This window comes from Eretmochelys imbricata, chromosome 10 (genome assembly GCF_965152235.1).
Source record: "Eretmochelys imbricata isolate rEreImb1 chromosome 10, rEreImb1.hap1, whole genome shotgun sequence".
Taxonomy (NCBI): Eukaryota; Metazoa; Chordata; order Testudines; family Cheloniidae; genus Eretmochelys; species Eretmochelys imbricata.
The window spans coordinates 49,264,934-49,289,184 of NC_135581.1; the positions used below are offsets into that span (position 1 = coordinate 49,264,934).

Here is a 24,251-nt window from a genome sequence, read left to right on the forward strand (position 1 = left end):
CTGTATCGGTACAGCGATACCCCGTAAGAGCGCTTTTGTAGCTGCCTTATGCTGACGGGAGAGAGCTCTTTTGTCGACATAAAATCAGCTCAGCGAGAGGCAGTAGTTCTGTCGATGGGAGAGTGTCTACTTCCAACATAGCGCTGTGCATACAAGCACTTATGCCGTCAAAACTTATGTCGCTCAGGGGTGGGGTTATTTTTCATACCCCCGAATGACAAAAGTTTTGCCGATACAAGTGCTAAAGTAGACATGGTGTTAGTTAAGATGACCTAAGCCGCAGTGTAGACTGTGCTTGGTTGATGGGGGGGAAAAAATAATTGTTGTTCTTGTTGATTTAGCTACTGCTTCTTGGCGAGATGGATTTACTGCAGTGACTGAAGAACTCTTTCCATCATTGTAGTAACTGTCTACACTACAGAGGTGCAGTTGCAGCATTTCCACTATAGACATGCCATGGAGGGACTATGTTATGATGCTGCAGTTACCTTTTATGAGAGTGCTTGTAATCTGGATTGACTCTGGCATCAGCCCTAGCAAGGCATCTATCCACACAAACTCTACACCCTTGCAAGTCTCAATGAAGTCAGTCGAACCCCCACATGGACGGATCCCTTACCAAGATCATGGCCCATGTCTGTGATGTATGGGCCTAGTTTTCAATGAGTTTTTTGAATAACGTTGGTATGAGACTCTGACAGGTTGCAGTTAATATTATTATTATTATAAAATTATGATGGTGCCAAATGGGCAACATTACAATAGCTGCAGCTGTACTTTGGTCACTAGTGGTATACATCTGTGATCAGTTAGGCATCTTTTAAAATTAAATAAATATTATAAACAGTGTGGGTGAGGTAATCTCTTTTATTGGTTCAGCTTCTGTTGGTGAGAGAGACTAGCTTTTGGTTTTCTGCTTGGTCCAGTAACAGAGATTACCTCACCCACCTTGCCTCTCTAATATCCAGGGACCAAGATGGTTACAACAACACAGCATATTATAAAAAGTATTTAATAGCATTAATCTGCTATGCATATATTAAAAATCTTTAAAATTTTTGGTTATTTCTTATAGGGTTTATTATTTTAATGGTCAGGGTTCTTAGATCTGGGGATATCTTATTTATTGCATAGAATATGCATTTTTTTTCCACCTTTTAGTGTAAAAAAGGGTAACAAGATCTTTAAAAATCCTTTCCAGTCATATATATCTTGGAGATAGTCAAGTGGACTTTTTGAATAATAATTTCTAAAAATCCTTCTGATTATATGCCATGTTTCATTTGAGAGCAAGGCCTCAAGATTAAGTTATAAACTCAAAATCTGTTGTCAGCAGTTACATTTTAAAAAACAAAAAGATGAAATAGAGTGTTGCTGACAGTGCTGATTTCAAGAAGACAGATCAGTGTCATGGAAATTTTAGAAATGCAATAAATGGATAAAAAGGAAGTCCATGATCACAATGCAGGCTGCTAACAAAACTTAATAAGATGTGATCTTTTAGGCACCGGTTCAGCAAGATACTTAAGTACCTTGCTTAATCGGGGTCTTAACTAATAGTCATGCTATTCTGGAAAATGAAGTGACTAGCCCAAAATTTGCAGAATAAACACCAATCTCTAGGTGTTTAAAATTAAGCATATCTGGATTATTTCATAGTTTTGGAGGAGTTGCATATAAAAATAATCAGTGATGGATTCTGTTGGACATAAATAATCTTGTATCATATCTTTTAAAAGTCAGGAGCTAGGCAGTTTAAAATAACATGGTCTTCATTCTAAAATGTGCTGTGCTTGAGGAGCATTTCTGCCTACGTGTGGTTCCATGCAGTCCCGGGGTCCATACACAGGGAACTCATTGTAGGATTGGGGGCAGAGGAGGATACTAAACTGCAACCAAAATAGGGTGGGTGGGTGGGGGTGAGTGCATGTGTGTGTGTGTCTTTATATATACTTTTCTGGAGTCTATTGAGCACAATATCTCATGTTATCAGGAAAATCTTCATACAATCTGGAATACATCTCCATAAAGTTTGCAAATGAAGGTGTAGAAAATGGGGTCTTTCTACAGATAATACATTTTTTATGAACAAATGCAGACACTTTTTAACAGGACATCAGCTTAAAAAACATGCTTTTGCCTAAAACTTGTTTTCCAATTGTTGTTTAACTCCTACAATCTATATAACTGAAAGAGATTAGAGGGAAAATATTTTTCAATGTATTTATTGCGTGAGTCAATCAGTTTCTTCTGTTTGTGAGGTTTTTTTTTTTTTTAAGCACAGCAACAAGGGATTTAAAAACAATTTTTAAAAATTGGAAAATGTTAACAAAAATTGTAAAGTAGATTTAAGGACATGTAATATTTGAAACTAATATTATCTTGTTTTTAAAAACTGCCTAGATTTCAAGTTGATAATGTGCCTTTTATAATTAAATTAGCTTTACCCCCAATATGTTCTCTTTAGGCTAATTTGGCCTCCCTCCCACCTAATATCCCATTTGGATTAGACCCCAGTCATTCAGTGAATGTATTGCAAGCTCACCCTTGAGCCCACACGGAGCCCCGTTGAAATCACTGGCATCTCTATGCAGGCTCAGGTGTCTGGCCATGCAAGGCTATAGTGAATATACCACAATTGTTTAACAGTCTTTAATTTAGAGGATGTTTTAAAGACTGGATAAAAATAAATCTTCAAATAATATCATGTTAAGAGAGACAAACTTAGAAATATAGTGAGAACGTGTTTATACAGGAGTCTTCCATTAAAGGATTAGTTGTTGTACTGTATTGTGCTATCCATTTTTGAAGCCAAACTTCTCACTGATTCTCTTTCCACTCCTCCCCTCATTTTCTAGGATGGATAGTACTGCTTAAGATTGCACAATGTGCCCTGTGTGTGTTTGAAGTCTGAAAGTATGTCTAGTGAGCGTGACTCTCTCTCTCTCTCTCTCACTGCCTAGAATGATCCATGGAGAAGATAAGTTTACTTAACAGCTTCTGTTTTCAGAGTAACAGCCGTGTTAGTCTGTATTCGCAAAAAGAAAAGGAGTACTTGTGGCACCTTAGAGACTAACCAATTTATTTGAGCATAAGCTTTCGTGAGCTACAGCTCACTTCATAGGATGCATACTGTGCAAAGTGTAAAAGATCTTTTTATACACATAAAGCATGAAAAAATACCTCCTCCCACCCCACTCTCCTGCTGGTAATAGCTTATCTAAAGTGACCACTCTCCTTACAATGTGTATGATAATCAAGGTGGGCCATTTCCAGCACAAATCCAGGGTTTAACAAGAACGTCTGGGGTGAGGAGGCGGGAGGGGTAGGAAAAAACAAGGGGAAATAGGTTACCTTGCATAATGACTTAGCCACTCCCAGTCTCTATTCAAGCCTAAGTTAATTGTATCCAATTTGCAAATGAATTCCAATTCAACAGTTTCTTGCTGGAGTCTGGATTTGAAGTTTTTTTGTTGTAATATTGCAACTTTCATGTCTGTAACGCGTGACCAGAGAGATTGAAGTGTTCTCCGACTGGTTTATGAATGTTAGAATTCTTGACATCTGATTTGTGTCCATTTATTCTTTTACGTAGAGACTGTCCAGTTTGACCAATGTACATTGCAGAGGGGCATTGCTGGCACATGATGGCATATATCACATTTGTGGATGTGCAGGTGAACGAGCCTCTGATAGTATGGCTGATGTTATTAGGCCCTGTGATGGTGTCCCCTGAATAGATATGTGGGCACAGTTGGCAACGGGCTTTGTTGCAAGGATAGGTTCCTGGGTTAGTGGTTCTGTTGTGTGGTATGTGGTTGCTGGTGAGTATTTGCTTCAGGTTGGGGGGCTGTCTGTAGGCAAGGACTGGCCTGTCTCCCAAGATTTGTGAGAGTGTTGGGTCATCCTTCAGGATAGGTTGTAGATCCTTAATAATGCGTTGGGGGGGGGTTTAGTTGGGAGCTGAAGGTGATGGCTAGTGGCGTTCTGTTATTTTCTTTGTTAGGCCTGTCCTGTACTAGGTGACTACTGGGAACTCTTCTGGCTCTATCAATCTGTTTCTTCACTTCTGCAGGTGGGTATTGTAGTTGTAAGAATGCTAGATAGAGATCTTGTAGGTGTTCGTCTCTGTCTGAGGGGTTGGAGCAAATGCGGTTGTATCGCAGAGCTTGGCTGTAGACGATGGATCGTGTGGTGTGGTCAGGGTGAAAGCTGGAGGCATGTAGGTAGGAATAGCGGTCAGTAGGTTTCCGGTATAGGGTGGTGTTTATATGACCATCGTTTATTAGCACTGTAGTGTCCAGGAAGTGGATCTCTTGTGTGGACTGGACCAGGCTGAGGTTGATGGTGGGATGGAAATCGTTGAAATCATGGTGGAATTCCTCAAGGGCTTCTTTTCCATGGGTCCAGATGATGAAGATGTCGTCAATATAGCGCAAGTGGAGTAGGGGCATTAGGGGACGAGAGCTGAGGAAGCGTTGTTCTAACTTAGCCATAAAAATGTTGGCATACTGTGGGGCCATGCGGGTACCCATAGCAGTGCCGCTGATCTGAAGGTATACATTGTCCCCAAATGTAAAATAGTTATGGGTAAGGACAAAGTTCAGCCACCAGGTTAGCCGTGACATTATCAGGGATAGTGTTCTTGACAGCTTGTAGTCCATCTTTGTGTGGAATGTTGGTGTAGAGGGCTTCTACATCCATAGTGGCCAGGATGGTGTTTTTCAGGAAGATCACCGATGGATTGTAGTTTCCTCAGGAAGTCAGTGGTCTCTCGAAGGTAGCTGGGAGTGCTGGTAGCGTAGGGCCTGAGGAGGAAGTCTACATAGCCAGACAATCCTGCTGTCAGGGTGCCAATGCCTGAGATGACGGGGCGCCCAGGATTTCCAGGTTTATGGGTCTTGGGTAGTAGGTAGAATATCCCAGGTCGGAGTTCCAGGGGTGTGTCTGTGCGGATTTGATCTTGTGCTTTTTTAGGGAGTTTCTTGAACAAACGGTGTAGTTTCTTTTGGTAACTCTCAGTGGGATCAGAGGGTAATGGCTTGTAGAAAGTGGTGTTGGAGAGCTGCTGAGCAGCCTCTTGTTCATATTCCGACCTATTCATGACTATGACAGCACCTCCTTTGTCAGCCTTTTTTATTATGATGTCAGAGTTGTTTCTGAGGCTGTGGATGGCATTGTGTTCTGCACGGCTGAGGTTATGGGGCAAGTGATGCTGCTTTTCCACAATTTCAGCCCGTACGCGTCGGCGGAAGCACTCGGTGTAGAAGTCCAGTCTGCTGTTTAGACCTTCAGGAGGAGTCCACTTAGAATCCTTCTTTTTGTAGTTGGTAGGGAGGTCTCTGTGGATTAGTATGTTGTTCAGAGGTATTTTGGAAATATTCCTTGAGTCGGAGACGTCGAAAATAGGATTCTAGGTCACCACAGAACTGTATCATGTTCGTGGCGGTGGAGGGGCAGAAGGAGAGGCCCTGAGAGCTGTCACCTTCAGCCCCCAACTAACCCCCCCCAACGCATTATTAAGGATCTACAACCTATCCTGAAGGATGACCCAACACTCTCACAAATCTTGGGAGACAGGCCAGTCCTTGCCTACAGACAGCCCCCCACCTGAAGCAAATACTCACCAGCAACCACATACCACACAACAGAACCACTAACCCAGGAACCTATCCTTGCAACAAAGCCCGTTGCCAACTGTGCCCACATATCTATTCAGGGAACACCATCACAGGGCCTAATAACATCAGCCACACTATCAGAGGCTCGTTCACCTGCACATCCACCAATGTGATATATGCCATCATGTGCCAGCAATGCCCCTCTGCCATGTACATTGGTCAAACTGGACAGTCTCTACGTAAAAGAATAAATGGACACAAATCAGATGTCAAGAATTCTAACATTCATAAACCAGTCGGAGAACACTTCAATCTCTCTGGTCACACGATTACAGACATGAAAGTTGCGATATTACAACAAAAAAACTTCAAATCCAGACTCCAGCAAGAAACTGTTGAATTGGAATTCATTTGCAAATTGGATACAATTAACTTAGGCTTGAATAGAGACTGGGAGTGGCTAAGTCATTATGCAAGGTAACCTATTTCCCCTTATTTTTTTCCTCCCCTCCTCCCCCCCACCCTCAGATGTTCTTGTTAAACCCTGGATTTGTGCTGGAAATGGCCCACCTTGATTATCATACACATTGTAAGGAGAGTGGTCACTTTAGATAAGCTATTACCAGCAGGAGAGTGGGTTTGTGTGTGTGTGTGGGGGGGGGGGTGAGAAAACGTGGATTTGTGCTGGAAATGGCCCAACTTGATTATCATACACATTGTAAGGAGAAAGAAAAGGAGTAATTGTGGCACCTTAGAGATTAACCAATTTATTTGAGCATAAGCTTTCGTGAGCTACAGCTCACTTCATCGGATGCACTTCATCAGATGTCAAGACAGGCTGACTGAAACGTGCACAGCTTAAAGTGCACTTCATTATTTCTCTGTAATCATCATTGGTGGGGGCAGCTATATCAGCATTATCATCTCACTCTAATAACCTGTTGGTGTGTGGGTGATGGTTGTGTTCATGGTTTCTTAAGTTAGCTCTATATATCTTAGAGTAGGAGAAAATCTCTCTCAAGTGTTGCTCTTTTATGAGAGTTGCTAATAAGGTGCTTGCACCAGAAAGAACGCTATTCTGTAGCATTCAGAGTACTGGCGCTTAGCCTTAGATAGAGAGATACCGTTAGTAACAGTTGCCATGAAAAACCTTCTGCAACAGCTTTGCAGATTGAAGGTGAAATTGAAAAGGTTTTAGACTGATTCCTCAGCTTCAGTGGCGCTTTAGTCATGGTAAGTTTGTGCTGTGTTCCTTGTAATTGTCTGGAGCTTTTTGCTTGTTGGAATGTGAGAAGTATCTGATCATTTCTGTTGTTTGCGCAATCACTTTCAATAGGAATAGCTGAATCAGTTGCTTTTCTCATTGGTGTTACCCTTGTGCATTTGTATGGTATTTAGTGAATACAGTCTTTAAATGCTATGTTGCAACTCTTAGTTGATTAATAGTGTAAATAGCAAGAAGTGGTGCATTTTAAAAATCAAATTACCCAGTATCCACCCTGTTGTTTATTTTACAAGCACTTAACAAGCTTTTCATTGTGTGATGGTGAAAACATTGCAGTCTTTCCCCTTCTCTGTCCTTTGCAGGTGGACTTTACTGCTTATGTTTTATATTATATTTATGAGTGTAAATCAACAGAGCTATTGCTGAATGATAGAGATAACAGCCAACACTGAGATCTTTTGAAGCTAAATTTGCAGATTAAGGAACAATATTGTGTTGAAACATGTTGAAATGGATAACCAACACAATCTGAATGCTCTGTATGGTCTACAAATACGTATGTTCCTATAAAGAGGAGATAATGAAAAATACTAAATAATAATGTTATAAAGCATTCCTCCCCTAGTGCCAGAGCACTCAAGGAGATGCATAAATATAATACCATTCAAATGTCAAATCACAATATAAAGATGAAAAACAAATGGTGCTTACCCAAAAAAGCAGCATAATTTAAAAATGAGAGAAAGGCAGAGGTTTCACATAAGCTTTTTAAAATTTCATTGCCTTTTATTGTTTCTAATGTTGAGCGTTCCTGCAATTGCTAACTTATTGCACAACATAACCTAGCTATGTACAAAGCTGACATCTAAATGTCTCGATATGGAATTGTATATGATGAAATTGTGAACATCTAAACAAAATAAAAATCGGTGGAATATAGAAGAACGTTATTTCATCACAAGAATTTGTGCTTTATCTTCAGTGCCAGGCATTTTTTAGGAAGAGGGTTATCAATTCAGCAAACAGCCATTGACATAGTGATATACATGTAATACTTTCTAATTTTTTTTAATTGCACTGGTTATCACAGTTTTTTTGCTCTTTCGTTTTTAATTTGGATCAAATTGCTAGGACAAAAAGAGAAGGAAAAAATCTGTTAAAAAATAAGAAAATAAGTGTTGGCTTTTATAATTGCAGTGACAGTGTAGACACAAATGGCTGAGTCATGTATGAAAGATTTATTGTGCAAGTGAAATGATCAAAAATAAGTGTCAGTAGATAAGCAGCAGAGTCCTGCACTCTCCCAAAAGTCATGATAGTGTTCCATTTTTAGTGCACTCATTATAGAATGGTGGGCATTAGAGTTACAGCAGCATCACATCAAAGGCAACTTCTCCAGAGTAGAAGGATCTGTTCTTTTTCAAAAGTAACTAATATACATGAGTTAAATTGATTTCAAATCATTTGAATCAGTCATTGCAATCAAATGTCAGTCTCCTCAAATATCCATTTTTAATGGTTATGTTAAAAAAAAAAAAAAAAAAAAGGTGTGATGGGAACATCTTCAATTGTCATCCACGTTTTCTCTTTTCTTCTTTTTATTGACCACCAGAAATCTACCTTCACTTAATTTCTAATTGGCTATGTATCTGTCTATTTTTAGGGATTTCTAAAGTTACTTCGGTATCTAAAATCTGTGCACTTCAGTTTAAACTACTTGATTTATCTCCCCATGACACTTTGTTCCCCTCATCTTCATCATCCCAGGAAGTATAATATTCCTTTAAGGAGTCGTGATTCCGCATTGTTATACCAATAAATTAAAAACCAGCAGGATCTTATTAAAGGGAAAAAGGCAAAATACCACATTTATTGTGAATACAGAAAGAATCATAGTAAGCAGTTAGTTATAGCTATAACATTCCATTCAATCTCATATTTATTCACACATTCTTTCATACACACACATAGACACACACACAGGTTCTGCAAGGTTGTTCTCATAGTTACCAGCCTTAGAGTTGCTCATGCCAAGCCACTGGCCAGGTGGCCTGGACATGAGGAGGGAGCAGGGCCTTGTCAGATGCTCATCTGATGCTCCTGGAAGTTGGTTTGCAGAATCAGACCCCAAAGTTCTCACTTTATAGAGTCTGTTTTTATAGGAATTTCTTCCTATGCCAGTCTATGGGAATTGCTTCATCATGCTGTTGCTGAATCAATCAGCAGATAGCACATTCCTGACGGCTCCGTGCTGCTAGATGTTATCTTGTTCTCTGGTTCTCCCATTCTTGAGGCTGTTGGGTGGATTCCAGTCTGCCCTCTGGGGGGTCCTCTGGTTATTTCCACTTGACACCTTCTTCAGCCGATGGACACTGGATTCTTAGGCTGGCACCTCCCTGATCATTCAGTTATTATCCACACCAAGCATCCATCCACATACATCCTCTATCTCTATTTTAATCACAATTGTTAATGCAACAAAAGGGCAGGGAGTCTCTGGGTGCTGTTTCTGTTGTTACAGAGTATTGCTTTGAGTCTCTCTCTGTGTGAATTGCTTTGAGAACAGACTCTGTCTTAGAATGTACTAACGCAATTAGCAGCTTGCAAGTTTCACACATAGAGGGAGAGAAACAGTACCAAAAACCAAGAGACCTCTGAATTAGTAATACCCTGGAATTTAAACTATGGGGAATCAAACTCATTTGTGATTTTAATACAGAACTTCTTTAATATGATCCAACATAATCCCCCTTTTGACACTAAGATTTATAAGCGTTAGTGTCACTTTCTATGTAGCCTATTCAAGAGAAGGTACTGTGAAGCAATTTGAGTTTGTGATTCCAGTTCATGCCACATACATGATCCTAGTGATGTATCTTTACTACAAGGTTCTGTGGCAACAGGCCCACCCACTTCTGAGGAGTCCATTCGGTACAACCTCTAGTGTCCAGTAGCTTCCCTCCCTCCCCAGCCCACTGGCTTGAGGTCGAGGGTAGCCAGAAGGATCCCATGTGTAATATGGGGAGTGGGTTAACCTTCAATACCTTTGCCTCCAGAGACTGTTGGTGTGCAATTTTGACAACGTCTCCCATTAACAAGTCTGGTTTTACAATACTGGAAATGTATTGCATCCATTCATATTGATAAGTATCAAACAATGATCTCTTTCTTTGTTTTAACAAATGCATCAAACCCTTAATATTTCCCAGTATGACCCAGAACATTTTGTGTTCCAAAGTAGCTAGCGCAAGTATCTGCATTTCAGTGCATCCCATAGCTATGGCTGTGTAGTTTCCTATTTCTAAATTTTTTTTTCTTATGGATAAGCCATGTGGTAGTATTAAGCCATTACCAAAGATTCCATCGGCCTTTTAGGTTACCAAGACCAATCTGGACCAACTCTACATTGGCATGTACTTGTTTTTGTATCAGGCTGTCCTGTATCTGGGACAGAGAGCTTAATTTATTTTTAAGTACCTGCAGGTCTTCAGTATTTCTTTTTTAAAAACACACAACAGTGCTTACAACAACACAAAACAAAACATAGAACATAAAACACAATTTCTATTGTGACAGTAGATTCATGGTATTGGGTTGCTCTTCAGCTGGCATCAGCTTTTCCTGATTTTCTGAAAGACAAAAAGAACATGTTTCTACCCCTTTTGGGGTGGCAGATTATTGCTTAAAATATTTCTTTTACAAATACCCTTGCTGATTGCAGGCAAAATGGAGGAATTGCCCCCACATTTTCCTGTTTTTGTTCTATAGGCAGGCCAGGTTTCAATGGCTTCTATCTTTTAAGGGTTATGAGGAAATTATCCCACTGTTTAGTCATTAAATCCCTGAGGTGGGGTACCTCAGTTTCCCTTCTTATACAGCGGACCAAGTTTATAATGTTTTTCCTGCTGTGTTAAGCTTTGTTTATTTACAGGTAATAGCTGAAAAGCATCATCACCATACAACTTTAAAGGGTTTTTCCAAAAATCATACACACTATACGTTGTTACAGGGGTACTTATTATCATTAAATTTATTAAAATTATCTTGTTATACCATGCCTTTTATTTAGACAATTTGTTTGCTTACCAGGTATGTCCTTTATCTGCAGCTCCTTGTGCTGCTAGTTCTTTCCTTCCTTTATCGTTTAGGTAATTTGCATTTTCACAGACGCTTCCTGCTTTTGGATTTAAAGCCATCAGCAGCTCAGAGACTCTATCTTAAAAGGGACATAATCAGCTTTCACCAGAGTTTTGATTACTTTTAACTTCTGCTTCCAAAACACACAGCAATCTGAAAAAGAAAACCCAACCTATTGTGGCTCCCTTTGGAGCCCTAATAACTTTTTAATTAAGTAGCATGGTATGTTTGCATTTCTTTTGCCCCTTCTACAATATACCCTGCACATGTTCTGGGGCAAATGCGCATTCCTTCCATAGTTTAACTTCTATAACATTATCCATGTCAATTTTTACATAAGGTGTAACTATTTCTTTTTTTTTGCTTACAGAGTTTTCATGTACCTTTATCAAAGTGACAGTCTGATTACTCAGAGCCATTTTAAGACTCAGTGTTTCTAACATTGCTTCTTTTTGTTTTGTGCACCTCACCCCTGCTGTTGCTTCAGAGGGGCACTGTCTTTTAATTTTTTTTTTACTACAACTCTCATCTGTTATTTTGTTACAAAAACAAGCAAATAAAAATCAAACAAACAAAAAGAATCCAGAATTTTTTTTTCTCCTGATTTTGACTGCCCTGCTGCAGCCACAACTTAAAAACATTTTAAATTGTGTAAAGCATTGAGTTACCTTTTAAGGGTTAAATGCCAAATCCCAAAGCCAAACAACACTCATTACCTGTGTCTCGCAAAAAGGTCTGTCAGTTTTGCAACTTTGAATTAAAGAGTCAAATGGATTTTTAGTAGCATTATTTAAAACAAAAACAAAACCAATTGGTCCTTAGAACTTTACATATTTACACACACACACATAGATACATACACATTTTCTTTTCCTTAACAGGGTCCACACTGCTCTGTTGTGGTTTTGTTTTTTTTTTTTTTTTTTTTTTTACATCTTACATTCCCTTTATACATTTGAGGCAGCTAAGTTCCAATAGAACCCCCTTATGTTCTTTTAGCAAATTTGACTAAATTGTCCAGTCAAATTATTTTAATCATAGTTTATTTTTGCCTGGCTAATTTACAGACATTCCTTTGGAAAAGGTCCCATTTTTCCTTCAGAATGGTTGCAAAGAAACCAAGAATCCTCTTTCTCTAACACTTCTCCTTTTTAACATTTTTCACAAAGTTTAGCTGCTTAATTCCCTCCAGCCTCTGCAGAGTTAACTTTTTTTTACTCTCTTTTCTCTTTGTAATTATGCCTGGGGGTGCCGTATATAGGACCTTCTCCCCCTTTACCTGCGTCCCTCCAGCCTCTGCAGAGTGACCTTTTTCACATTCTTTGTATTCCTGAAGTGCCTCTTTCACTATTGTCAGCTGGCTTTGGGTATTTGTAGCCAGCACCTTCCAATTGTTAGTCTCTAAGGTGCCACAAGTACTCCTTTTCTTTTTGCGAATACAGACTAACACGGCTGTTACTCTGAAACCTATGATAACAACCTTGCAGAACCTGTGTGTGTGTGCGCTTGTGTATATGTATGAATGAATGTATGAATAAATAGGAGATTGAATGGAATGTTATAGCTATAACTAACTGCTTACTGTGATTCTTTCTGTATTCACAATAAATGTGGTATTTTGCCTTTTTCCCTTTAATAAGATCCTGCTGTTTTTTAATTTATTGGTATAACAGCATGAGGTCCAATATATATACATATATAGAGACCTACATGGCTTTTGGAGATGGACTGCGAAATATCTGCCCCACTTTAACAATATTTTTAAGGAGTTCTGAAATTCTTTCTGACTTGCTGTTAAAAGTACAAACAAGGCACAGCACCTGCAATTAGCACCAGTCAGTCTGGGAATTATTGGTTCCCAGGGTATTTATGACCAAGCCATCAATCTGTATCTCTTTCTCTTTAAACAGTTTCTTCGCCAACATTATTATTTTATTGTGGGTGGTGGCTTTCTGGTCAAGTTCAGAATGGAAAATTGTCAAACCATGGGGTGGGAGTGGGTGGGGAAGTCAAACTGGTTAATTTGAGCTGAAAAATACGAGCAGACAATCGCAATTACATAAGGAACCTTCCCTAGGCTGGTAATGAGCACATAGTGACTGGTGGTTGTAGGTAGCAGTGATAGTACTCTGAAACCAGTGATATTTCAGTTTCAGATCCTTGGGTGAAAATGACTCTGCCTGTCAAAAGCAAGGAAATATTCAAAGACAAAGACAGAAAGTGGTGTGCCTCTTTGCTTGAAGTTTAATGCAAGTGTGTTGTCTGAAATGCTATAAATTTAGTCTGAGTAAAGGAAAATGTACTGAAATACAAGTTTTTGTTCTCTTTTCAGGGGAGAAGAGAAGGAAAGCTTCTCATTAGAAAGGTAATTATCTTAAAAATGCTACTGTGCAGCTTATTCCATCCCTAAAGGACAAATTTAATTGTTGATACAGGGATCTGTGATAAACACATATTTTGGAAAAACGGTATACAATGTGAAAATAGGGGAAGTGTTGTCTTGTCTGCCCAATTAAGGCATGTTGGAATTTTTTTTTTTTGCATATTTTTTTAGAAGGAATAATTCTCCCAGGCTTTGTGCTGTTCATTACATAATCTTTATGCTTTTGATAGCTTTAAGCATATGGGAATATTTCTTTCATCGATGTCCTGTGAAACTTGGGATGTTTTGCTGTCTACTTCTATATTTCTGAATTTTGAAGAACTGTATTTCCCAGAGTTCGTGTAAGATACTTTCTAAATATCTGCTGTTCTGAGAAGAAAAGACTGTTTTGTTCCTAGTAGTTTCAGATTTCTAAATAGTTATTTGGAAGTTACTGTACCAAAAGCTTAAAAATTCATGAATAAATGAAGTGGCACAAAAGAATAAAAATTATTTTCAATAATTTTCTTCGCATTTTCATCAACATGCATACTAATTGTGTTTTTGCTCTGATTAGGTGTTTTTTGTCTAATTTATTGCTATTGAATCACAGTTCATGGTATCCTTGACCTGGGTGACAGAGGCTAACGTATAAAATAAGATGGTTGAAATATCCACTGTTCAGTGGCGGATTTAGAGTTAGTGGGCCCTGTGCTTAGCTTCATTTTGGGACCCCTCCTTGGGGCAAAAAAAAAAGAAGGTTCTCTCCCCCCGCCCCTGTTCTCATTCTTTTTTTCTTCTTCATCCTCCTTCATCATAAGTAATAGGAAGTAAATGAAAATAAAGTGAGGTACCTTGATTGTTTTTGTAGTCTAATTTATTTTTCCACAGACCACTTAAAAATCATTGAGGGTCTCAGCAGACCACTTAGTGATCTTTCCAAATATTGTTTGTAGAGTTAGCTAACTATTGTAAAGTGCTTTGGATAAGAGTGCTTTAAAAAAAAAAATGTAAAAAAACATTGGGGTATAGGATCTGGCCAGGACTTAGGGTGGGGTGGGGGGGCTCAGGGCTGGGGGTGCAGGGTCTGGGAGGAAGTTAGGGTTCAGGAGCAGACTGGGGGTTGGAGTGCAGGGTCTGGCCAGCAGTTAAGGTGCAGGAGGGGACTCAGAGCTGGGGGAAGGGATTGGAGTGTGGAGCGCTTACTTGGGGGCAGCCCCCGTTTAGTGCGAGGGGTGCAGGTGGGGATGTGGGGTGTGTATGCAGGAGTCAGGGTGGGCAGGAGGCTAGGGGGTGTGAAGGGGGGCAGGAGTCAGGGCTGGGAGTGTGTGAGGGGGGTAGAGGAGTCAGGGCTGGGGATGCAGGAGCAGGCTGGGTATTGGGGTGCTGGGGATTGGAGTGCAGGGTCTGGCCAGGAGTTAGGATGCAGGAGGGGTCTCAGGGTTGGGGTGTGGAGCGCTTACCTGGGGAAGCTCCCATTTCGTGCGAGCAGGTAGGAATGTGGTGTGCATGTGCAGGACTCCCATTTGATGCTCAGGGTGGGGGTGGGGATGTGGGGGGGTGCAAGAGTCAGGGGAGGCTGGGGATGTGGGCTGGGGTCATGGGGATGCTCCCAGCCCCCTGCCCTGAGCGGCTCACAGCAGGGAGCTGCAGGGGTATCTGTAGGGGGAGTGCGGGGCCCCGCCTTTACTCTGCCCTGCCCAGATTCCACCCCCTTTCCCAAAGCCCCGCTGCTGCCTCTTCTCTGCCTCCTCCCTCGAGCATGTTGCTCCTCCTGAAGCGACCTGAGCGCGGGCAAACAGCTGTTTGGCGGTGAGGGAAGCATTGGGAGGGAGTGGGAGGGGCGGGAACAGAGCACGCTCAGGGGGAGGGGGGACCTTGGCTGCCAGTGAGTGCGGAGCCCCAGGAGCTGCCCCCAGAGCTGCCTGGCCCTGGGGCCTCCTGTTGTTGGAGGGCCCCATGCCAGGGCACCCCTGTGTTTCACTGTAAATCTGCCTCTGCCAGTGTTATAAGTAAAGCTAAAAACAGGATTTTGGCTGTAAGGCCTTTTTGGGATGTGGGGGAGAGAGGAGTAGGAGGCATAGGCTTCAAAAGAGCTTGTTTCCCTTTTGGTCCATGTGCTGAAAGTCTCATGGGTTGTGAGTGAAAGATTGCCTCTGGCTTACTGGATATTTTAGACCAAGACTGTACGACTTCTGTTGATTCTTAGAACTTCAATTATTTTGTCTGCACTTCTAATCACTATTGCAAATATTCTTTACAGTATTTCTTATGTATTGGATTAAATTTGTTGGGATCAGTGTCTGCATAATGATGAAGAGTGTTGAAGTTTCATTGATGGTTAATAAATTACTCTGGAGTATGCATTTTTGGTGTGCACCCTTCTGTTAATTCAGATAGGAGAGGATTTCCAAAATAACTTGGATACATGTTTGTTCTTTATAGAAAATAATGTTTTATTCATTTTTAAAATGCAGCACATTTTCATATTTGTGAAAGGTAACCTGTAATTTTTAATTCTATAGTTGAAGTGGGGCTCTGAGGTTTCAGTATCTTTTGTTGATATTGAAATAGGTGTAGAATGACTATATATGTCAGAACATTTTTTTAAACCTTGATTATCATTCTCAAACCCAAAGATCAACAAGTGTTCCTTCTTTCTCAAAATCTACATTTGTGTTAATCGGGAGAAAATAGAATCTGTTTTAACCATTGATTGTAAGGGGAGACTTTTATTACATGGGCTCTTCTACTAATGCAATTGCCTTCATGTGCATTCAAAAGAAAAATGTACTTGAGTTAAAGTACTGTAGTCTTGCATGTATATCTTACTGCAATAGTCTGTTGGAGCATTGCAAAACTGTTAATAAGTTTTTCTTTTAATAAATGTTAGTGTTAAAGTTCTGGGCTGAAATCTGTGGTTAATTCTTGTTGTCTGTGTAGTAGAATGAAACCATCTTTATCTATAGAGCAATATGGCTCATGAAATGGTAGAGAAAGTCCCCCACAGTGTCTTGCCAGTATGCTTCAAACCTGACCTGAGAGAAGAAGAATAACTTGTGATTAAGGTAATGGGGACTGGGTTCGATTCGTTTTCTGCCACAGACTTCTGGTGTGACCTTAAACAAGTCATTTAATTTCTTTGTGCTTCAATTCAAAACCCCTGCAAAACGGGGTAAAATATTATTTTCTCCCACTGTTTGCCTATGGTCTGTTTAGACTGTAAAATCTTCAGGGCAAGGATTGTCTCTTACAGTGTGCACTTACAGTGTCTACCAGAATAAGGCCCCAATGTAAGATGGGGCTTCCAGGTACTGCTGTAATGATAAAAATTACCTGGAGGGACAAATGCTAGGGATGAGACTCCTGCTTCCATGGTCAATTCAGTGCTTTGGAGACTAACAGTTTGGGCTTCTTTTTTTGCTATCCTGTTATCCAACAGACACGTTGGTCTGACTCTCACAAATCTATTATAATAGGCCACTGCTGCAGGCAGTGTCATTATAATATGAAAATCTGCAGTCTTCATATGATTTTTGGGAGCAAAACAGACAGACTCCCGCATACAATACCCTGAAAAGGAGGATGAGCCGGTACTTAGGACTATAGCCTGGCACTTGGAAGAGTGAATTTAATCTGCCACAGACTTCCTGAGCGATTTTGGGCAAGTCACTTAGTCTCCCTTGTGCCTTTGTTTCCCATCTGTAAAATGTGGTTAATAGTACTTCCTTATGTCACAGGGGTGTTGGGAGAATAAATACATTAAAAACTGAGATTCTACCGTAATAATGCCAATATAGGTGCATTAAATAGATACCTAGCCTAGTGGAAGATGCAAGTTCAGTTACCATGAGTTCTAGTCCCAGCTCTTTGTCTCTCACAACTTGTATTATGAGCCAAGGTCTGATACCTTGGGAGAAGGAGGGAGTAACTATCATTCACCACTTTCCCAGATAAAATAACTGAGAGCTTGCATAAGGTCACTTCAGGCAAAGCTGGGAATGGGACCTAAGATCTCTGATTACAGTCCTATCCGCTTTGTAGCACTGTCTTTTGGAAAGAGTACATTAAATTAGGTACCTGTGTAACCCACCCTAACAAGTGTGGTTCTTTGTCTCATCCTTGAGCAATTAGGCCACATTATAGAGGTTTTTTTTCTCTGCTGCTAGTTCCATGCTAAGTGATTTGGTTCATTAGTTCAAGTGGTAAAGGCTTATGTTTTTACATCTTCAGGTGCTAGGTTCAGCCCCCATATGCCCTAAACAGAAACATTGTTACATTTGGCTGTGCTGCCTACAACCTCTAAGACAATGATCTGCTCCCAAAACCAGGAACAGAACCCATGAATCATGATGCCCAGCTATTGCTGTCTCACCAGTACTTGTGTAACCCAGTGGCAAAGTGCGTGTTGTCTCCCCGTGTATGAGCTGGTCTACGCAGAGAATTACAGTATGTTTTCCCACCACTACTTACTCCTATAATGGAAGTATAAGAGGTCGGTGCTGTGGATCTGAAAGTTGTGGGTTCAAACCCTGCCTGATGAACCCATATGGGGTTGAAAAAATACATGCATAAATGTTAGTGTAAGGACCCTGGAGTAATCTTCTTCCCCTTATCCCATTATCTGAGGTCAGGTCATCATGCAAGCATCCACCCATCTTTGTCTGTCTGGGGGAGCACTAAGGTCCACCTGCTTACAATCATCTTTGATGCAATCCACCCTTTGCTTCCTTGGCTTTCCTCAGAATTTCTTTCCTACCACTGTTTCACGCCAAGCTATCTTCATCAGGTCCTCTTCAATCACCCTTTGTAGCTGTCTAACCACTGAAGTCATGCTTCCTGGATTTTGTGAGCCAGCAAAGACTTTGGAGTAATCATTGGAATTATTTTATGTTGTAAAACATTATATGTGGAAGTGAATTTGAATGTTGTATGTGATGTCATTCCATATTCTTTATGAAAATATGTTTATGATATGAATATGACATAACTGAGATATACTTTATGCAAGATGACTCGTGAGATCATTGGAAAGGTTATGATTTACTGAATGCGATTATCCTATTTGTATGCATGTATCACTTCTATTTCTGAAATTACGAATATTGACTATGCTACTTTGGGTGATGCTCACTGCCAAAACTTCAGGTACAACAATGGAAAAGCCAGACAGGGCAGATGGCCCATCAACAAGGATACTGGACTGTAAAAGAGCTTAGTCTTCCTGTGAACCTGTCGGTCAGCTTGTGAAGAATGGCTTCAAGGGCCCTACAGAGTCAGGTGGCCTTGTCACATGATACTAAAACAATACCTGGGACGACTTGTAACTTTCCACTGTAAAAGAAGTGGGGAGGGGGGGTTGTCAAACTAGGAAACAAAGGACTCCTGCCTTATGCAAATTCTATTTAAGGGAGGTAATCCGAGGTGGTCAGTTCTCCCCTGCTACCCAACCCAAGATGACTGCTGGAAACAACTAAGACTGAATAGCGGGAAAGAACTGGGTCCAGGCTGGAAGGGCGTCTGGCCTGTGAAGAAAATTATTAGAACCACATTTAGGGTGAAAACTTGCATGTAACCGGTTTCTTTAGTGTATTAAGCTTTAGTTTGCGTGCTCTGTTTTATTTTCTTAGTAATCTGCCTTGTTCTGTCTGCTACCACCTTAACTACTTAAAATACACCTCTTAGAGTTAATAAAAGGGGGCCCATGCTGGCAGAACAGGTAAACTCAGTGGTATCTCAGCACATCAGGTGACTTCCCAAGAGGTCCAAACCATCACATTGTGCTAATATTTCTCTTACTGATGCCTCTTAAATATTGGTATTTGATGAGAATTGTTCATTTTAATAATAGGGATGTGGCAGATTTGTGGCTCGTCTACACAGTGCAGTAATGTGCACTACAGTGGTGTGATTTCTAAAGTACACTAATGTGTTGTACATGTATTAGTCCATGTAGACCCTGCTGGTGCTCAATAAAACTTCCCTGGTGCACTTTAAAGTAATGCTGTTTGAAGCGGTACTAAGTTTAAGTGCACTAGGGGACCTTAAGTGCACACCTGCAGGGTCTACACTGACCGGTTAATGGGCAACATGTTGTTGAGCTTTAGAAATCCCCCCCCCAGTGCACATTATCCCACTGTGTAGACAAGCCCTCAGTGTCCAGCTCTTGAGAGCAGTGTGTTGGAGACTTTTCCTGTAAATCCAGAGAGTGGAAAACCCTTTCAATATCAGCTTCAAAAATGTTAGAACTTGATTTAATGAACATATCTTTCCAGAAAGGAAGCTTCAGTTGCAAAGGTAATACAGTAACACTTGTTTGGAACTGGATGCTTCCGGGCATTACTAATGAGCTATGGAGCCTTTCACTTGTATGTCACCGGTTTGAATCCTGCCCAGCTCAACAGTGATTTAAAAGTTGTTTCCATCTAATAGATGTTTGGTATACTCTATTTGAGATAAATTTGGTTTCTTACTTCTAATTCCCATACCACAAACTCATCACCATACTTTCTACTATGTTGTAAGCAGGGACTGTCTTGTACCTATGTGTCTACAAAGTGCCTGGCACAATGGGGCCATGTCTCATTTGAATCCTTCAGTGGAGCTCTTGTAGCAGGGGCCAAAATCATGTTACTCTGTTGTATACCCTTATTATCTCAGACACATTAGGAGTGGGCAGGGGGACTTCAAAAGTCAAAAGATGGTCTAAAAATGTGGTTTAATCTCTGGCCCCAAAAGCACTATTTAAAATATCTCATTATTTTGGTGGGCGAGAGTGGGAAGGGGAGAATCTGCCTCATGATTTTTGAACTTCGGGGGTTGGCAATACAGCCATCAACTAATGTCAAAAAGACTGCATGTTAAGGTGGGCAGTGTATGATGGAAATTTAAAATAGCAGATAGGATTTCTTCTCATTTGTTCTCACCATGTAAGAAAGGACCTGTGCAGACCTCTCTTTGCGGAAAACTCCTTTTCACTGCTTCATTTAGAGAGGCTATGGCATGTTGCATCTCCATGATTATTTTACCTCACAGCTTCTAATTCTTTCAGCAATATTAACTCTTCAAATGAGCGCTGGAAAACAAATTAAGACTAACATGTAAAGCAACATTTTAGTCTAAGTGTTTTTTAAGAGTGGAAAAATACAGAATAGTGTTAAATATCTTCCTAGCTTGAAACATCCCCCCTGATTTTTCCCCTTAATGACAGACTTATTGGAACTTAAATGATACAGGACCAGCATAGCCTCCAATCAGGTAAAGACTTGCAAATGTGCTTAACCTTAAGCATGTGAGGAATCCCATCGAAATCAGACATAACTTCCATGATTAAAATTATGTCAATATATTTTTGCAGGATTGGGGTCTTAGTTTTGCACCTTTAATATGCTGAAAAAAACATGTCATGGATTGTGCTCTGTATTGCTCCTTTATATTATATCTTCTGCATTATAATTTGTGTTAGGCAGTGTAATGCAATTATAATTTTAAAATATTTTTTTAGACATTTGGAATAATTGTTGATGTTTATGATAAGGGTGTTAAATAGGGTTGCCAGGTGTCCTGGTTTTTCACCGGAATGCCAGGTTGAAAAGGGACCCTGGTGGCTCCGGTCAGCATCCCTGACTGGGCTGTTAAAAGTCTGGTCGGCGGCACAGCAGGGCTAGGGCAGGCTCCCTGGCTGCAGTGCCTCTGCGTGGCTCCCGGAAGTAACCGCATGTTCCCCCTCCAGCTCATATGCGTAGGGGAAGCCAGGGGGCTCCGCACGCTGCTTCCGCCCCAAGCACTGGGTCCGCAGCTTCCATTGGCTGGGAACTGCGGCCAATGGGAGATGCGGGGGCGGTGCTTGCAGACGGGGCAATGCACAGAGCTGCCTGGCCCTGCCTCCACTTAGGAGCCAGAGGGGGGACATGCCACTGCTTTCGGGAGCTGCTTGAGGTAAGCGCCGCTCGGAACCTGCATCTCTGACTCCCTCCCACGCCTCAGCCCACTGCCCCAGCCCTGATTTGCCCTCCAAACCCCTCGGTCCCAGCCTGGAGCACCCTCCTATGCCCTGAACCCCTTATCCCCAGCCCCACCCCAGAGTCTGAACCCCAAGCCGGAGCCCTCACACTCTCTGCACCCCAACCCACTGCCTCAGCCTGGAGCCCCCTCCTGCACCCTGAACTCCTCATTTCTGGCCCCACCCCAGAACCAGCACCCACAATTGGAGCCCTCATTCTCTCCTGCACTCCAACCCCCTGAACCAGCCCGGTGAAAATGAGCGAGTGAATGAGGGTGGGGAGAGTGAGTGACAGAGGAAGGCGGGAGGGATGCAGTGAGCAGGGGCAGGGCCTCGGAGAAGGGGTGGGGCAGAGGCGGGGACTTGGAGGACAGGTGGGGCAGGGCAAGGGTGTTTGGATTTGTGCGAGTAGAAAGTTGACAATCCTAGTGTTAAATTAGCATTTATTTTGCCCTTGCTCTGCCATGTTTTAATTTTAAATGTGCAGATGCAGTCTACTACAAAAGCACAGTATGTGCATCTTGAGAGGAATATACAGGAGCCCTTGAGCTTGTTGCTTTACCATTAGTTTAGGTCTAGGTTTCTGGAAATGAGACTCAGTAGGCAAAGTTTATATATATGAGGTGTGTGTATAGTGGTGAAGCAGTGAACAGACCTGTGAGGAGTTTGTAGCTGACTTGAGGCCTCCATACATGAAATTCATTAACTGCATGTTAGAGCTTTAGAGTGAAAATGTAGTTTTCCATGAAGGATCCGTTCTGGGGTGGTTTGTTTTTTTTAAAATAGCTTTCTCTTGCTCTTCCCCCCCCCCCACCCCCGCCCAATTAATATTTCCTACAACTGATACCACCACGTTAGCTCCACAGATAGAATCAACAGTGTGGAATGCTGGTGTAGACAAAGTGCTTCTGGTCATTGGTATTTTCACTACGATGTCATTTACACTTACTCTGTGCAGGGTGCAGAACCACGTGAAAGGTGGGTTTTATTTTATTTTATTTTATTTTATTTATTTTTTGAAAAAGGATTAGCATAGATACCATGGAAGTGGTTGAAACATTTACTAGGAAAGCTCATTTAATAATGGACAAAACCTAATAAAGTTAATTGGTGCATTATGAGATGCTTCTTTTGCCATGCAATTTTGGAATGTGCACAATAGAATCCAGCAATCTTAAATATCAATAAAAGTTGTGGGGAGGTGATAGTTGTAACATTAAATGAGGATCTTTCTGCACTGAAGATCTGAAGCAGTCCAGTCTTACTGGCACCTTAGTACTATGATGTCAATTTTGAATCTGTATTAAAGCTTTTGGATCTTTTAAAATGTTTGACTTTTGCTGGCTAATTTCATTTATTTGACTTCAAACCTATACATGTGTGTTTGAAAATCAATTAGCTGTGCTGTAATCAGTTTCTTAGCAAGCTTTTAGTAGCTGTACAGTAGTGCTGTGATAAGGGGAGACAACTTCATATTTTTGACCCAGGGAGGAGGGAGAGGCATCAGAAAAGTTTGCTAATTTAGCACTGTCTGACCACTGTTCGGTTAACTAAGTTAATATGGCTTGTTTAAAATAAATTCTTTAAAGGACTTTTAAGAAACATTGTCAGACCACCCTTTGGTTTCCAATAGATTTCCATTGTATAACGGTCTGTAAGTCTCTTCAGTTGACATACCCTATTAAAGAGACCCTGAGCAATCCTTTGTGTTTTTGGGTCAGTGGTTTACAAACACTGTCTGGACCAATGAACTGTGAAATCAATCATTATATCTTACTGACACTGCCTTTGAACTCCTTTATTGATGACAGTAGAAATGTTAGTCTGTCTCTGTTTTCATTTATAAAACTTCCAAACTCATCTCCACTGACAAACAGTTAAATATCATTGAAGTCCCATTGTCCTTGGGATGACAAGTGAAATACATTGTCTTTTTGATGAATCTTTGGATTTTGTAAAAAGAAAAGGAGTACTTGTGGCACCTTAGAGACTAACAAATTGATTTGAGCATAAGCTTTCGTGAGCTACAGCTCACTTCATCGGATGCATTCAGTGGAAAATACCTGAATGCATTCGATGAAGTGAGCTGTAGCTCACGAAAGCTTATGCTCAGATAAATTTGTTTAGTCTCTAAGGTGCCACAAGTACTCCTTTTCTTTTTGCGAATACAAACTAACACGACTGCTACTCTAAAACCTTTGGATTTTGTGAAAGTGACCAACAAGAAAGGGAAGCTCAAAAGTCAATATCTTGATGATTTTGCTTGTATGAACAATACATTTTGTCTGTTCCAGAGAAGAACTCTGAAGCTGCCATATAAAACAATCTAGTTGGCGGACTAATTGCATATTAGAATCTTTCTTCTTTTAAAGTAATATAAATATATTTACTGTTATGCTATGAATGCTTGTTAAGAATAACATTAAATACATTTGAAAGGCTCATTGAGAAGAGAGGGGGTCTGAAGAAACTTGGACTTTAAATAGTGGTGATTCCTGTTATGTGCATCAGTATCTCTAGCAAATATGAGGGATGTAACGTATCAACTGGCACTAGGAGTGGTGTTAGAAAGTAGATTTCTCTCCAGGCATAATTTTCCCCATCTCAGTTCTTTTTACCCACTTTGTATTCCCACAGATGTGTCAGTACTGAAGGGTGACCTGCCGTTCCTGTCCCACAGCAAACTATTTTTCACTTTTTTTGTTTAAAAAAAAAAAGTGATTTTCTTAATCCTTTAGTGATAATAGAATTACCAAATTGAGATCTCTGGAGAATGGAGCCTTTTATTTAATCACAGAAAAAATACAAAGTTCTGGTAGTGTGAGATTTCCCTCCAATGTGCCTTATGATAAAGTCTTGGGTATCTCTTTCAGTCTCCTCATCTTTCTGGTTCCCTTCTTGTAG

At 40.8% G+C, this 24,251-nt stretch overlaps 1 protein-coding gene across 1 annotated transcript in view; it reads left to right on the top strand.

Moving 5' to 3' along the window:
* Positions 1-24,251, top strand: part of PEAK1 (pseudopodium enriched atypical kinase 1) — a 218,660-nt gene that overhangs the window by 5,252 nt on the left and 189,157 nt on the right. The window contains exon 2 of the mRNA XM_077828480.1: positions 13,316-13,348. The gene's annotated coding sequence lies outside the window, so the exon portion shown is untranslated. The remainder of the gene's footprint in view (positions 1-13,315; positions 13,349-24,251) is intronic.